Below are 16274 nucleotides of genomic sequence, written 5' to 3'. Positions count from 1 at the left end.
AAAAACACTAATGAAAGCTTATGTTGGAAAGCATATGGAGAAAGGGGAATGCCCCTTCATTGCTGGTAGGAGTGCAAACTTGTACAGCCACTTTGGAAATCAATATGGCAGTTTCTCAGAAAACTGGGAATCTGGCATATACCCAAAGGATGTATACACACTCATACCACAAGGTCATTTGTTCACCTATGTTCATATCAGCACTATTTGTAATAGTCAGAACCTGGAAGCAACCTAGATGCCCTTCAACCAAAGGGCAACCAATAAAATGTGATACATTTACACAATGGAGTACTACTCAGCGGCAAAAAACAATGGCATCTTGAAATGTTCAGGCAAATGGAAAGGACTAGAAAAAACCATTGTGAGTGAGGTAACCCAGACTCAGAAAGGCAAACAAGCTATATACTCACACATAAGTAGATATTAGATGCAAAGCAAAGGATAACCAGGATACTTTTACTGCCCTTCTCCTGTAATCAGATTGATGACTATATTAATTGCCTTCATAGAGCCTTCATCCAATAACTGATGGAAACAGATGCAAAGATCCACAGATAAGCACCAGGCTAAACTCCAAGAGTCCAGTTGTAGGAAGGAAAGGAGTAATAATATGAGCAAAGGAGTCAAGACCGTACTGGGAAAACCCACAGAAACACCTGACCTGAGCAAGTGGAAGATCACTGACTCCAGACTGACAGCTGAGGAACCAGCATAAGACCGAGCCAGACCCCCTGAATGTGCATACCAGTTGGGTTGCTTAGGCAGTTTGTGGGGCTACTGATAGTGGAACCAGTATTTATCCCCAGTGCATGAACTGGCTTTTTGGATCCCATTCCCTATTGAGGGATACTCTCTCAGCCTAGATACATGAGGGAGGGCATTGGTCCTGTCCCAAATGATGTGACAGTCTTTGATTGATCCCCATGGGAGGCCTCACCCTCTCTGGGGAGATGGACAGGGAAGTGGGAAGAAAAGAAGGAAAGAGAACTTGGATTGATGTGTAAAATAAGATTGTTTTAAATATAATAAAATAAAAATAAAACAAAATAAAAATAAGAAAGAGGTTTATTTTGTCTTATGGAAAAATTGGATACATTTTAGTGAGGAAAGTATAGCAGCAGGTGAAGAAGGCATAGTATCAGGCTCCTGAGCCAAATGATCACATTTGTATCCACACACAGGAAGCACGGAAGGGCGGGGACAGAGGAAAGAGAGAAATGAGAAATGATGTTAGACTATAGACTATAAATACTCATTGCCTACCCACAGGGACTTCCTCCAGAAAGGCTTCACCTCCCAAAGTGTCCATAACCTCCACAAACAGTACTGCCATCAGGGAACTAAGTGTTCAAATATATGTGGGGGCATTTATCATTCAAACTACACTACCAGGTCCATCAATGTGGATACAAGAGGATCCTTGGGGCTTTCCTATCAGCGAGTCTTGCTGAATCTGTGAGCACCAGATTTAGTGGGAGACCTTGTCTCAAAAAATACACTCAAAAGCAATGCAGAAAGACATTTGGACCACTAACCACCATGCTGTTGTGTACACATGAGCAGACACACGGGTGCACACATGCACCCCCTGGACATGAATGCCGGATCTGGAAACTCATTTAGATTAATGCAGGACAGGTGTTTACTTATCTTGGCTTCCTTCTTAAGTAAAGTGTGTGCCCTCTTCTCCACCGTATGCATACTAGCTCTATAATGTAGCTGTTTTTCAGTTCACTTTGTCAGGGCTTATCAGCCTTGGTCCTTAACAGTATCCATGTCCAGCTCTAATGCCTATGACATGGAAAGCGACAGGAGCAAATCTAAGAGAAATAATGGAGCAAACAAGAGGCAGAGCTGCAGCAGAGTAGACTTCAGTTTGTTCAAGAAACTGAATATCCTGAACAATAAATGTGCGGAGTGTTTCTAGTAAATTGAAAGCCACCATGGGTGAAACTGCACCTCTCAGAAGATCCACAAACCTTTGTGCTTGAGATCATCCTTCACCAGAGATGGAGACCTAAATCCACTCCCTCGTGTCTGTTAAGAGCTGGTTCAGTTTTTAAAAAAAATAAATAATAAATAAATAAATAAAAAGAGGTTTAGTCACTTTATACGTGCATTCCTAGAATGGGCACTTCAGTTATCTGGGTTTGCTTTCTCATCTATAAAGTGGGTGATATAATAGTCAAAGGGAGAGAGTGAAGAATAAATTAATTCATATGATAGTTTTCAGGACACTGGCAAATGAGAGTTGATACATGTCTGCTACTCTTTGTTTACATTCCACCCTAAGAGATGTATCTTATGTTGAATCTGACAAATACCCATGGCAAATGCTGTTAATTTTATCCCTTGGCTATGAAATAAAAGGTGACACATATCTGTAGAAGACTAACTGAAAATTGGCCATTCAGTATGATGTCCCTTATGGAACAGTTCATAAGTTGCTTTTAAAAAATAAGTCCCTGTGGCATTTATATATCTCACAGAAAATGAAGTCTAAAAAACAGGCAGTCGTTTTCTTTTGTGTGATAAAATGCCAAAACAAGTACAAATTATAGATACAGAGTATTATATTTATAACTGGGGGCACGGAGTTTCCTAATAATCCCTTCAGCTTTTGGCCAATAATTTTCCATTTCCTTTGGGATAAAGTTGGTCCCTTATATGTTGAGCACTGAAATTCTAATTTCATGTGTAACTGCTGAGTTCAGTTTTGGAAGGACTAAGAGGACAGCCTTTGCAAATGTTAATGTTGTTCATATTGTGAATCTGCTGTTTTCTGTTTGCTACTGCAACAACACAAGTGCCCATATGATAAACAATTTGAGCTTTGTTTCTCTCGCACCTACTTAGCTCTGGCATTGTAGCATGAAAGCAGCCCTTGTTCACCTGCAAATATTGAGAATAACTAGGTACCAGCAACACTGTACATGGGAAAAGATACAGCAGTAGGATGCAGCTGTCCCAGAAACTGCTATTTGCTGAACTTTGTTCTAGAGATTTCTTTTTGTCTCCTTGTTACAAAGATAAAAGACAGGCAGGCACACACACACAACACACAAACATGATATGTACTCTAACACACATGTGCATATGTTCTTATTGGAAAGCAAAAGCAATGTACAAGAAATAGCACTTTCAGACATTGAAGATAAATATTGTATGTAAAGATAAAAAGTATGGCATTTTGTTTAACACTCATATGCTAAATACTAGAAGGCCCTTTTATCTGAACAGGGTCCTGAGGTTTGCTCTACCATTTTATTTTTGTTCTAAAACCAACCTAGAAGCTGGAAATGGTGGTGTATGCCTTTAATCCAACATTGTGGAGGCAGAGATATGCACATCTGATTTGAGGCCAGCCACTACATAGTGCGTTATAGAAAAGCCAGGCAGCCAGGGCTATATACAGAGTCTATTTCAAAAGGAAAGAAAAAACTAAAAGAACAAAATTAAACCAACTAGAAACTTTCATTTACTTTTAATCCAATTTGTATGTGATCTCATCTTGCTATTGTTACACATACCACTTTGCATGAATTTCTCAATCCAGTGATTTCATCACAAATTGATGAAAGATGGATGGATGGATAGATAGATGATAGATAGATAGATAGTTGATAAATTAGATAGTAGATAGGTTATAGATAGCAGATTGTAGTTGATAGGTGATAGAGAAATAGATAGATGATTGACAGATGATAAATAGATGGTAGAAAGAGATAGATAGATGGATACATAGATTGAAATGTGATAGCTAGTAGATGGTAGATAGATGTGCAAGAATGCTTGCTAAAATCTTTGCACACAGCATTTGTCCTCTTAGTCAATTCAGATATTTTTCAAAAGGAACAAAAAGCTATGTGAAAAATTTGAACAACCATTCTTGCTAAAATAATTATTGAATTATTACAAGGAATAGGAAAATCTACCATGTGTCTTTTGGGCTGTGGAACTTTCTTTATGGTTCTGTAGATGTTAATTATCCATCTTACTTGTTTTTACACTGTGAGTGCTCACAGACCATAAGAGCAAATATAAAAGAAACACCAGATACAATCAATATTCATATCTTTGATTCAAGGTCTTATCTTCTCCGATATATATGTGAATGTTCTGTTAAAGGTCTAGAAAATGTCTGGGTACATATGTCAGTGGTAGAGCATTTGTCTAACATGTCTAAGAACCTATCTTTGATCTCTAGCATCATAATCTAAACCAAAAAAAATCCAGAATAGACAAAAGAAGAACCAGTTCACTCATATCTTCTGTTTGAATTTCCCTCTGGATTCTAAAGACCTACACAAGCTATCCATTTAGGTCTCAATTTTTTTTGCAATAGCATATCATTGTCCTTGAAAATAGGATAGGGTGTGTCTGTTGGGATAAGCACTCTACAGTCCTGGGGGAAATGCGTAAATACACAGCTTTAGAAACCCTGTGTGTAAGAGCTGGATTTGACAGGGGATTTACACACTGTAATTTTTTGTAGTCTTGCCACGGATGTGGGTGGCTGCACCCGGACATCTAGTAAAGTAGAAAACAAGCCTTGTACCTTCCAATATCTCTGTTTATTTCCAGGAACCACTTCAATGGGGAGTATTCCGTATGACTCTCAGTGGCATCTTTTCAGCAGAACTGCTAATCCAGAGTGACTTTTAGGTTTTCTAATTTCAAAGGGAACTTAGTACTCTATAGAGACTTAATTAGTTGTTAAAAATCCCTCTCCATCCCGTGCTTCATAAAACCAATGCAGACTGGGCTAGAAGCCCAGTCTTTTTCAAGCTTGTTGGATATAATTAACAATTATAAATATATTATTTGGGGAGATTAAACAATCTTCTGCTATTTATTAGCCGAGAATAATTTAAAAATTTCCTCTTCCTTGGATGCTACTCTTAAGAATCATTAAGATGCAAAATGGTAAGTAAAGCATTCACTGCTTTATGTCAAGTGGCTGAGCTAGTGCCCAGCAGGTCACAAATGCTAAGCCGAGGAGGACTGGACTATAGGAAATCCATCTTGTATTCTCATAGTTACCCAAATTCAAAAGTGAAAGCTCAAAGTTGTTTTGTGTTGATATGATTGGAATGTGTGAGTCAGAAATCAATTCCTAAGTTTTCTCTGCATCTTTTTTTTAACAGAAAGAAGCCAGAATATCCCATCAGTCCTTTGAGAACACAAAGAACATCACTACTTCAAACTTCCTTGAATAGGTAAAATTTTATTCCCTCTGCCATAAAAGAGCAGCCTGCTGTTGTGAAAAACACTTCACTTCTTCTCTAACTTCTTCTTGGTTTTTTATTTATTTTTAATTAAATGCTAATTTATTTTTCAGGAATAAATAGCATTTTTGAATTTCAGAGCAAAATTACTGGAAATTATAAAATATCACTTCACATGGAGTTCTTCATAGTTGAGGGCCTCTGGCAGGGGTGGGAGTTGAGGGGGACTCAGTTTTCTTTAAGGGGCTGGCCACTGGGAGTCTGACCATGATCCAGTGAGTATATGGGCAGCACCAATTGGACTTGGTATCTTTTTCTTCTTCTTCTTCTTCTTCTTCTTCTTCTTCTTCTTCTTCTTCTTCTTCTTCTTCTTCTTCTTCTTCTTCTCCTCCTCCTCCTCCTCCTCCTTCTTCTTCTTCATTTGTTTTTGGGAAAGTCACAAGGGTGGGGGATGCACCTGGGAGGACTGGGAAGTGACCAGGGTGCATTATATGAAATTTGCATATAATCAATAAAAATGTCATATTAAAAATCACTTCCCAATTAGACTGACTTGCAAAGATCTGGCTTTGAAATGAGGATTGAACCAAGCCCCTCTCTTCTGCTATGGCTAATCATAACAACAACATTTCCTCGGGAATTACCACATGCTAGCCTTCTTTCCATGTGGCTTTATGTAATTAAATGCATTTATTTCCTTACATCGGCTCTGTGAGGTTGGTAATGCATGATATCCACTTCATAGATTAGGGTCCTGAGACAAAGGGACAAGAGGCAGAGCTCACTGTCCACTTGGAAGAAGGAACACCAAAGTGGACATGTGGGAGAAAGAAACCCAGCCTCGGTAGTGACCTGGGGATAGTTGCTTGAGGAAGAATGCCCAAGAATTAGATTCTCCTATGTTTACATAAATTCCATCTGGATTTATATAAGAAAAAGTAACATTTACTGAAAATGCACAGCAGGCACAATCTTATTGTATATGTGCACCTGTCACATATCCAATAATTGCATATAAATAAATGAGCATTTTAGCTCAGTTTGCAAATAGAAACTTTGTTTTCTTTTACTTTGCACCTTTTAACTAGAAAGGCAATAGTGAAGACAGAATAAAATTATACAGAGATTGTGAAGGGGTTGTATTTCATTTCAGAAAATGAATTTCAGTTTTTGTTTTTATTAAAGGTATTGAATATACTATCTATAACTGTCCATGACAATGTTCATTTAATTGCTCTCATCAATTATTTTTGAGTGAAAGAAATGTATAATGTTTTCATTGCAAGAGACTCACAACATTGTGGTGAATACTAAGCATCTGCCACAAGAATAAATAGTCTCTCACTTATGGCTCTCTTAAACTCTTTCCTGAGTCAACATCACAGGAGGAAAAGAACTGTTGTTTGCTTTCTTCTCCTGCTCCTGCTTTCTTCCCAGTGAGTATTGGAAGTCTAAAGATACATAGTGTCCTCTATGTGTTATAATGCATTGCAAACAAATGCAACACAGTGACACCTTCCCACTGTAAAGAGCTCTTGTCACTGCAGATGTTCCTTCATAGGTTACTTCCACTCACTGTTGTATTTAGATGCATCGGCCATGGCACATGAGATTGGTTTGTCTCAGTCCAGCTGTTACCATGGTTACTGACTTACATATTAATCTCTGGTGCTTATTATTGCCTCTAAATATCCCACAGCACTTTAAAGATTCTATGCTACCATGGCTTCAGCATGTCTCATAAAACCTGCTTGTAATTTGTGACCAAAGGGAACTGACAGTCTCTGAATATGATACCATGCCAAGCCTTTTTATGTTTCATTTTTTCCCAGCTGGAAACACATCTTTTAATTGGCATGTAAGGATTATATTAATCTATTGGGACCTGTGATTTTCACTGTGTTCTGCTATAATATGAAAATCAGCATAGGTTTTGTTTCACCAAAGATGAAATTCTGACTATTCCCAAACATAATATAAATGCTACATATGAAATTTAAAATACTTAAAAGAAAAATACGTTTTGGGAGGTCCATGTTAATTATTTACATTCCCTTGAAAATCATGCAAGGAGTTTTAGTAAAAATCCTTTCCAAATTATTGTTTAAACCTACAGTTAATTCTAGAATTTGGTGACATGTATATGGAAGTCTTTATTAGCATCTTTTTGTGTATATTGGGGGCTAATGTTAAAACATCAAGAAGAGACAATATCTAAACTGATAAAATAGTATCTAGGAAAAACATGAACATTCATCTAGTGTTTCTGCAAAAGTGACTGTTTCTGCAAGTGTTACTATCTGGATATGTTCTTTAGTACATGAGATCACCTTTGATAACACTAACTTCACCAAGTGGATTATACAGAAAGGATAATCACAGTGGAAATGTTCAGTAAAGAACATCTTTTGAATTGTTTACTAGTGTTGCTAATTACTATATTATGTAAATTTTGAAACTGAGTATTTTCAGCCTAACACATGCAGTCCCTAATGTGAAGGTAGATCCTTGTCCCTGGAGTTTGTCTTACTGATACCTATGAAATCAGGATCTCTTTTCACACAAAGCCCACTGGGTACTACAGTGCACTGTCAATCACTCTGAAAATCAGTTTGCCTCTCGTTTCCACCACCTGTTCTAGCCATGTGACTTGACCTCTTTGAGTCTAAACTATTATCAAATCTCATCGTCTCTACCTATATAATTAAAACTCATCTGTCTTGCATTCCCATAATTTGTTGTCTACATAAAAAAGGCAGTGCAATACTTTTTTCCCATTCCACATATACCAATGGTCACCTGTATAGAATGAATCCACGCTCCTACAATAGCCAACAGGGTTGTATAGGATGGCCATCCTCAGCACCCCCCAACACCACCTCAGCATTGTATCCTCCCTCTGATGGAAGAAACTATATCATGTTCTGAGCTATGTCACTATCACCTAAGCCACCCCCTCCCAAGTGAGCTCTCACTTTTTGAAGGGATGACTAGATATACAAGGTTCCTGGGAAATGTGGAAGGTAGGTACTTTGCCCATAGAATACCCACAATGCACTGATAGCTCTTAAAGCATTTCTCTATGTGTCTTAACAGAACTCATTACTTTTTAGTGCTCAAGCACTTTCTGGTTTCAAGCCATAATTTTTATGATTTTATAGTATTGTGAAAAAATTTGTTGCTGACTTTATCATCCAAATCTTAATTTATGATACAAAAGTCCCAAATTACAAACACAAGTTAGGAATGAGTTAGCTAGATGGAAATGAGGAAAATATTTGAAGAGTAAAAAAATGTATTATTCTTGAAGTCTTTTATCTAAATATTGTAATCTGCTACAATTCAAGATAGATTGTACATTCCTTTAGAACGTTTATATTTTTCTTCATTCCTAGCTGAAGGGTGCTCATATTTTAAGAAACGTTTTGTGTAAAAGGATGATGTTTTTAGTTTTACAACCAGGAGCTGAAGTTGATGACTATTTATATTGCTGAGAATACTTGGCAACAGAAAGACTAACAGTAAGGCCACAATGTGCCAACAACTAGCAAAAAGAGAATGAAAATCTGGTATTTTTGCCATCTTCTCTGAAAATAAGTACCTTGGCTTGCACTGATCACTATCTCACAAGGATTGTTCACACATCCTATGGAAACAGTTTTCAAGGTAGATTATGCATCCTAAAAATAAGTTTGATTGGTAACTTTAGGATGTCTGATGGTACTTTTACAAAATCCTATTGTACTCTGTGCAGTGAGCTGCTAATCACACCTGGTGCCTAGGTCTTCTGGCTCTTATTGATCAAGAGCTAAGCCTGGGCGAGGTTTTTATGAGGAATCTCTACTTCAGTTATCTGGGACAGGGAATAAGACAGTTGCCCACATCCTCTGGCAGGAGTTAAAATAACAATGATAGTCCTCCTACTTAGCAGGCTGAGTCACAAGCACATTCTTCTGCTTCCTCAGCAGTCCTAAGCAGATTGTTTGGGCTGGAGTTCTGGAGGCAGAGGTGGCCGCCACCTGCTATAAAAAGACAGCTGCGATTAAGGATTGTCTTTTAACAGTTTAGCCAAATAGAAATAGGAAAAGAAAACATTTGTTACTGACAAGCACATAGTCAAATGTTTGAATAAATGAATAGTGGTCAGAGATACCTGAGAAGCTTCAGTTGAATACGCATGCTTTCCACCATACCCAGAACCAGCAGGGTAGGGGCAGGAAACCAACTATTACAAGTTGTCTACTTACTTCCACACATGCAATGAAGCACATGAGTGTACACACATTTGTGTGCGCACACACACACATACACACAAATGAAGGAGTAAACAAGTAAATAAATAAGAGCAATGGTGGTCCAGTAATGCCTATTATTCAATTAATTATTGTGTTGACTTTCAGGATAAGTCATTTAAAAAGGAAAGCTAGTTGTAAGTTTGACAGTTCCATACTGCTGGATGTTCATACTCAGACATTTGCTGTCCAATAGTGATAACCTTATCTTGGTCAATATAGATCTTAGATTGTAATGAATGAGAATACAGTTTTGTTTAAGCAGTCTTTTATTAGAATATTTTTGTTACAGAAGCAAAGTATCTTGTAAAGAAACAAGTTTATTTTGGTTCATCTTTCCGGTCTAAGGTTTAGGCCATCATCTGACAGGATCACAAGACAATGTTGTCATTACATGGGAAAGAATATACATGTGTGTATCCTCTGGTCTCTCTTCCTTTTCACACAAAACAACTAGTAATTCAGTTAAGGGGTCTCTACCCATATAACCTTATCTAATTTAACTAATCCCATTGTTGGAACTTTGGAGAGATTTAAATTCCTTCTCTTTAAACCTCACAATTGGAATAAAATTTCAATGTCTGAACCGCTGAGAGACACAATGTATATCTAACCTGTAGCAGACTTCATAGTCCAAGGGCAAGAACAGATGTGGACACCATGAGTATCTAAAGGCAGAAGGTGAATATGAGCCAAGGCCACAGTTCTCTCTGGAGCCCTTAAGCTTCTTGTCTTTTTTCTCAATTTGTTTGCACATGACTGCCAATAACTCTTCTTTTACAGAAACACAAGATTGCCCTATTCCATCTCACCCAGGCATGGATCACCATCTTGCTCCTTCTTCAGGGCCAGACTTATGTAGTATTTGCTTGTAAGTTTTTAATCACCTCAGCTTTAACCCAATAAGCTGTGATCACTAAAACAGAGCAGACAATACGTACATGGTTGTCAAGATTCTACACCTTTAGGTGGGGAAAAGATTATAGCTCACTGCAAGGAAGGAATGATGATGGACTAACACCTCCACAGCATCTAAAATTTCTGAGTGAAATATATTTGCTCCTTTCCTCTCACTCTCCACAGTATCCCCCTTCATTGATAACTGGCATGTCACATCACTGTATTAAGAGTGATCCATAACCCAGCAGCTGTTCTGAAGTTGTGTAAGGACATGAAGGGTCCCGGGATGGTTTTGTCTGCCCTCTGCTTGCCACCTGGAAGAGAAGTTGTAACTTTTTGGCACTAAAAAGAGTTACACTTCAGGAAACCCTGTGAAAAAAATGAAAAATCCAGAGAGAGTGGGAAATAGACTAGTAGCTTGAAGAGTGCTTTAGCTCTACACATAACTGCAAAAATTAGATGCATTCATTTGGTCCTCCTGATGACGGATGGACGAGGTAGGCTTAGCAAGAGGTATGCACATGTTTATGTGTGTGTATGTTCACATGCACACTTATTTCAATGCACAGCATTGGAAAAGCCCACACTGCTGTAAACTTGTACACATGTGACTTAGGGCATGTTAAACTCAAAGTCCTATGATAATTCAAACTAATTCTAATCAAGGACAATGTGTGTTCTGAGGAACTTTGCAAGCCAACCTTCAGCTACTGTCCCTGAGATCTGACTGTGTCCTCAGAAAGTCCATTGCCATCCTCTGTATTGAATGATTGATTTCTATCCCGTTTGCACCTCAGACTTGTATTGCTGGCAACAAAACAAAACACAAACCATGGAGCTCCATACCTATAGTCCCAGTGCTTGGGAGGCTGAGGAATGAGGATTGTGGGGAGTTCAAAGCCAAACCAGCTGCCTTGTTTCAAAATCAAAACAAAACATTTGCTTTTCATTGCTCATTGAAGCAATTTTGAGTTCTCACTGGGAGGCTGAGACAAGAGGATTGTCATGAATTTTTGATCAGCCTAGGCTACAAGCTACAGCGTGAGACTTTGTCTCAGAACAAAGGTGTCTGAGCAGGATAGGACATGTCATTAAATGGCAGAGATGCAGGATGGATTAGGGGTCAACTCTGAAGAAGAAAATTGGAGATTTACATCGACACTCACCTGCATGTTCACCACATAATGGTGACAAGAACTTTGTAGGAAATGAAGTCCTTAGCTAGTGGTGATGATAAGAATGGATTTGTGGGCCAAGGATGTATATCCTTACTGAATATATGAAATGTTGGGACTACAGAGATATGGAGAAGATGATGCCAGAAAAAAACAAGCAAAGAAAACTGGGGACCATTCATATTGTCAGGGAGGGAAGAAGATAAGCAGACGTTAGCATGGTAGAGAAGGGGGACTCAGGCCTAAGGTGAACCAAGAATTCTCTTTCAAAGAAACATGCACTAAGTCAAGGAGAATGAAGAACTTACAGCATCAAGGGACATGAAAGCATCCATAACTTCACAGCTTCTGCTTCCAACTTTACTTTTCCATCCTCCTTCTGGCAATCAAAGCCTTAAGCATCTCCATTATTACCTACTGAGGCACCCTGATAAAAGTCTAAAAATTGATTTTAAAATTAGCATATACTCAAATGAAGAGTGACATCATTAATCCTCTCCTTCAGTTCTCTTATTAACTGGGCTCTGTGATCTCAGAAAGCTGAACCCCTTCTCCAGGATTTTACTCCCTCATACCAGGCTTCCAATACATTTGTCTGAACCTTGCAGTGACCTTGATTCCTGCTTCTTTCCTGATCCTTATAAATAGATAACTCTCTCTGTACTATGACCATGTAATGCTGAGGGCACATCACATAGTTTCTTTTTCCCATCTAAAAATTTCCTAAACAGATTTAAAAGTTTCCTAAACAATGTTCACACGCAATTATCTCTCCCTCCTTCCAACCACAGTGGAATACTTGTTGCTTCCTCACTTGAATGTATACCTTCCATGCCTTTATTTATCATGCTGCTACTATTCGAAGGCCCTCGGTTCCCCTCTGTATTTTAACTATAGATAGCTTGTTATATCTTTTCACTTCAAAGTTTATGCAGTCTGAGAATAATTTCTCTAGTCCTAAAAATAGTATGTGTCACTTGTTAATAAAACACGTACATGGTCCTTTAATAGTCGTGGACTAAAGAAAAATCACATTGGATATGTTACTATTTCCATCTCTGTCTCTAAGGCTTAGCGATGTTCTCAAAGACAAAGATTGCACCTTTTCCATAGTTGTGTCTTCCTAACAATAGTAGTAGATATAAAACAAATAATATTTATAACATTGTTAATATTTGTTACTGAGCAACAAAGTATGAAAAGAGTACAAGAAATCAATGAAGAGTTTATAGAGAAGTGATTACAGATTTTATGGATGTTCTTTGATTGACATTCTTCTCTGTGTCTGTGTTTGCTAAGTGAGTGCATGAGTGGGAGCCTGGGCACATGTGTGTGAGTGCGCACACACGTGTGTGTGTGTGTGTGTGTGTGTGCTGTTATTGTTGTAGTTTTAGATAGGAGAAAGGGTGTATTCCTAACCCTCCCTAAAAAAAGGCACTGGCATTTTGAGACTGCAGATGATGATGATGATGATAATGATGATGATGATAATTATTATTATTATTATTATTGGAAAAGGATATGGTAAAAGGTAGGAAACTGTTACATATCAGATAGAGCCACCTAAAGTGATAAGGAGGGCATACACAAGGGACACAGGGACAGGCATATGTAAAGGTTCAGTCTTTCTTTCACTTTAGAGAAGTAGGTTCTTTCACCATGTCCTTGGGAAAATGTCAAACTATCTTGTGCTCCTCGGATACTAACTGCAAATTCTGTCCTGCCTATAGCACACGTTCCAGAAGGTCCCACCCAAAGGATGGACCATCTGTGCTCCAGTTACACCCAGGAGCAGAGGAGCACAAATCACAGAAATGCCCTCTCTTCCAGTTTGGGTTCTCACTTCTCCCACGCCAACACCCACGGCTCTTCTAATGGCTGTGAGGATTGGCTGTGCGGGCAGCAACCTGGAGAGAGTGACTTTAAGTGTTCCGTCTAATCCTGTCACTGCTATTGGTCTCATCCATTGTAAATGTTGCCTTCTATTATAACATCAAAAAATAAACAACTTCTTTAAAAGCTGCATTTTCCAGACATGGTGGTACACGCCTGTAATCCCAGCAGTTGGGAGGTAAAGGCAGGAGAATCTAAAGGTCAAGATCATCTTTGCCTACATTCCAAGGTCAAGATCGTTTGGACGATCTTGTACATGCTCACACACACACACACCCACACACACACACACAATTTTTTTCCTAAAGTGAACAACAAAAATGCCTTATAGTTTTATTTTTCAGACCAAGTATGCTAATCAGGTTAGCTAAATGCTTTAAGAAGAAGTTCTGGAACTTTGTCATAGCTTTGTTTTGACCCTCCAACAGTACTGCTTGGGGTGGGAGGTTCATCTTTGTAGTCAACCCAGGACACAGGCTCCTGCTATTTTGCTTCACCACCATCTATCGGTGGGAGGGCAGAAACAAAGGAGAAGTACATGCAGGTGAATACAGGCCAGGACTGTGCTTCCACTCATGGGCCTTTTCCTCAGTCATGTGGGCAAAGAAAGGCGCTCTATCTGAGTGCCCAGAATAAAGAAGCAAACAGTTCTCTAAACTGCTAGTGAGACGTCTGACGTTCTAGTAGAAACCTCTGAAACCCTATCTTTGTATACATGGGTCAAATAGCTTACATGGTGGCAAAACCAGATGTCAGTCACACCATGGAGACACAACAGTGAATCATAATTCCTATATCATGCTAAAGTAGTAAATGAAATAGGCAAATCAGTCTATAAAATTAATTCTTACAATGGTACACAGATATGTTTCTTGAAAAATGTTCTTGATGGAAATAATGTTTACAAAAGATAACAGCTCACATACTCTGATGTCTGGTTTTGCCGTTCACTTAATACAATAATTTTTTGTTAAGAGAATTAATCTAGAAATAATTTTCAAAGTTAACTGTAGAATGCACTTTGATAATTATACAAAATTCATTGTTAGAATTATGAATTGGAATATCAAATATAAACACTTTCAATTTAAGAGGATGTGTACTTTTGGTTTTTCAAGACAGCGTTTCTCTGTGTAGTTTGGAGGCTGTCCTGGAACTCGATCTGTAGACCAGGCTGGCTTGAACTCACAGAGATGCACCTGCCTCTGCCTCGCTAGTGCTGGGGTTAAAGGCGTGTGCCACCAACGCCAGGCTGGAATGTGTACTTTTAAAGAAAAGTAGACTAAAGGTGGAATGTTGAGGAAAATAGACATACTATTAAGCACTCTAAAAATATAATTTTTTTATGTTTTGATGCTCTCCCAAAAAATCACATTAAAACTCCTGTTGTATTTTGCATCTGTTCCATCAGGACTATGTATTCGGGTGGTAATGAACACATGGCAAGTACCACTGTATCCAATTATTTATAAGAATTAATTTATCTTAGGGTTACTGTCCTATATTGAAACACCATAACCAGAAGCAACTTGGGGAGAAAAGGGTTGATTTCCCTCACAGTTCCATATAGCAGTTCATCATCAAAAGCAGTGAGGACAGGAACCTGGAGGCAGGAGCTGATGCAGAGGACACGGAGGATGCTGCTTACTGGCTTGTTTCCCATGGCTTGTTCATCCTGATTTCTTATAGAACCCTGGACCACCCACCCAGGGAGGGTACCACCCACCATGGGCAGGGCCCTCCAGCATCGATCACTAATTAAGAAAATGCCCTATAGCCAGGTCTTCTGGAGGCATTTTTTCAGTTGAGGTTCCTTCCTTTCAGATAAATCTAGCTAGTGTCAAGTTGACATAATGATATCCAGCACACTATTGTTTCAGTGTTTTATAAAATTAATTCTGTCACCTCAGTATCCTGTCAAATAACCTTATTTGCTAATGAATTCTGTCACAGAGTGTTACTCTCCTCTGACTATGGATTTCTGGGGAGTTTGTGTGTGATCACTATTTATTCCTTGATAGGTAAAAATCCCTTTTCCCTTTGAGAGGTGGTGGCACTTTAATCACACACACATGGCACTAGAGAACATTTACAATAGAGAAATCCCAAGAGACATGGCTATTTGCTCGGTAGATGAAGAAAGAGAAATCGGTGAGAGAAGTTTGAGAAGCAATGAGTAGAAACCACATGGTTGAAGTTGGAGGCTGCTGCAGCTGGGCGTGTCTGTCAAAGCTTCCCTCTGAAGTGTGATGATGCATCTCACCGTGATGATTTCTCGTAAATTTTTTTCTACTCCTTTCGCTCCCACCTGCACTGATTTTTTAATGAATGTCAAGGGTTCCAGTGGTGCACAGCAATTACTGCAGGAGGCACTTTGATTCAGATGCAGTTGTTATCTCTGTAAGAGAAGCTGGGAACTCGCCGAAGCCAACACTTCAGTGAGTGGGTACCAGAGCCTGTCATTTAAACTCAAAGTGAGCGGAGCACAGGCAAGATCCAGTAGTAATCAATCCCGAATGAAGAGCACTGGGAAAAACATACACTAGAGCGTTTCAGTGCAGAGAGCAGTGTTTAGTAAAGTCGCCCTGGGTTTTGACTGGGGGCCTGTGTTTACAATCATACTGAGTCTTGTTTGGGGAAATATGAATTTTCAAAGAAACTTTGTGGACGAGCCAAGGGGAATTTTCAAATTGCAGCATCACATACACACTTGCATATATAAAATGTCACACATGAATACATAAAGGATTTTCTTATATACTAAGAAAATGCTGTTGAAACAG

General features: G+C 38.7%; 1 protein-coding gene across 35 annotated transcripts in view; it reads left to right on the top strand.

Moving 5' to 3' along the window:
- The window catches only part of Map2 (microtubule associated protein 2), a 264907-nt gene that overhangs the window by 171465 nt on the left and 77168 nt on the right, over nucleotides 1-16274 (top strand). For all 35 annotated transcript variants that reach the window (XM_040753408.1, XM_040753406.1, XM_040753412.1 and 32 more), the window contains one exon: nucleotides 5151-5222. The gene's annotated coding sequence lies outside the window, so the exon portion shown is untranslated. The remainder of the gene's footprint in view (nucleotides 1-5150; nucleotides 5223-16274) is intronic.

The sequence above is a fragment of the Mesocricetus auratus genome, unplaced genomic scaffold (genome assembly GCF_017639785.1).
Source record: "Mesocricetus auratus isolate SY011 unplaced genomic scaffold, BCM_Maur_2.0 Super-Scaffold_100010, whole genome shotgun sequence".
Classification (NCBI taxonomy): domain Eukaryota; kingdom Metazoa; phylum Chordata; class Mammalia; order Rodentia; family Cricetidae; genus Mesocricetus; species Mesocricetus auratus.
The sequence above is the reverse complement of the archived record's forward strand: the minus strand, read 5'-3'. Positions and strand labels throughout refer to the sequence as shown.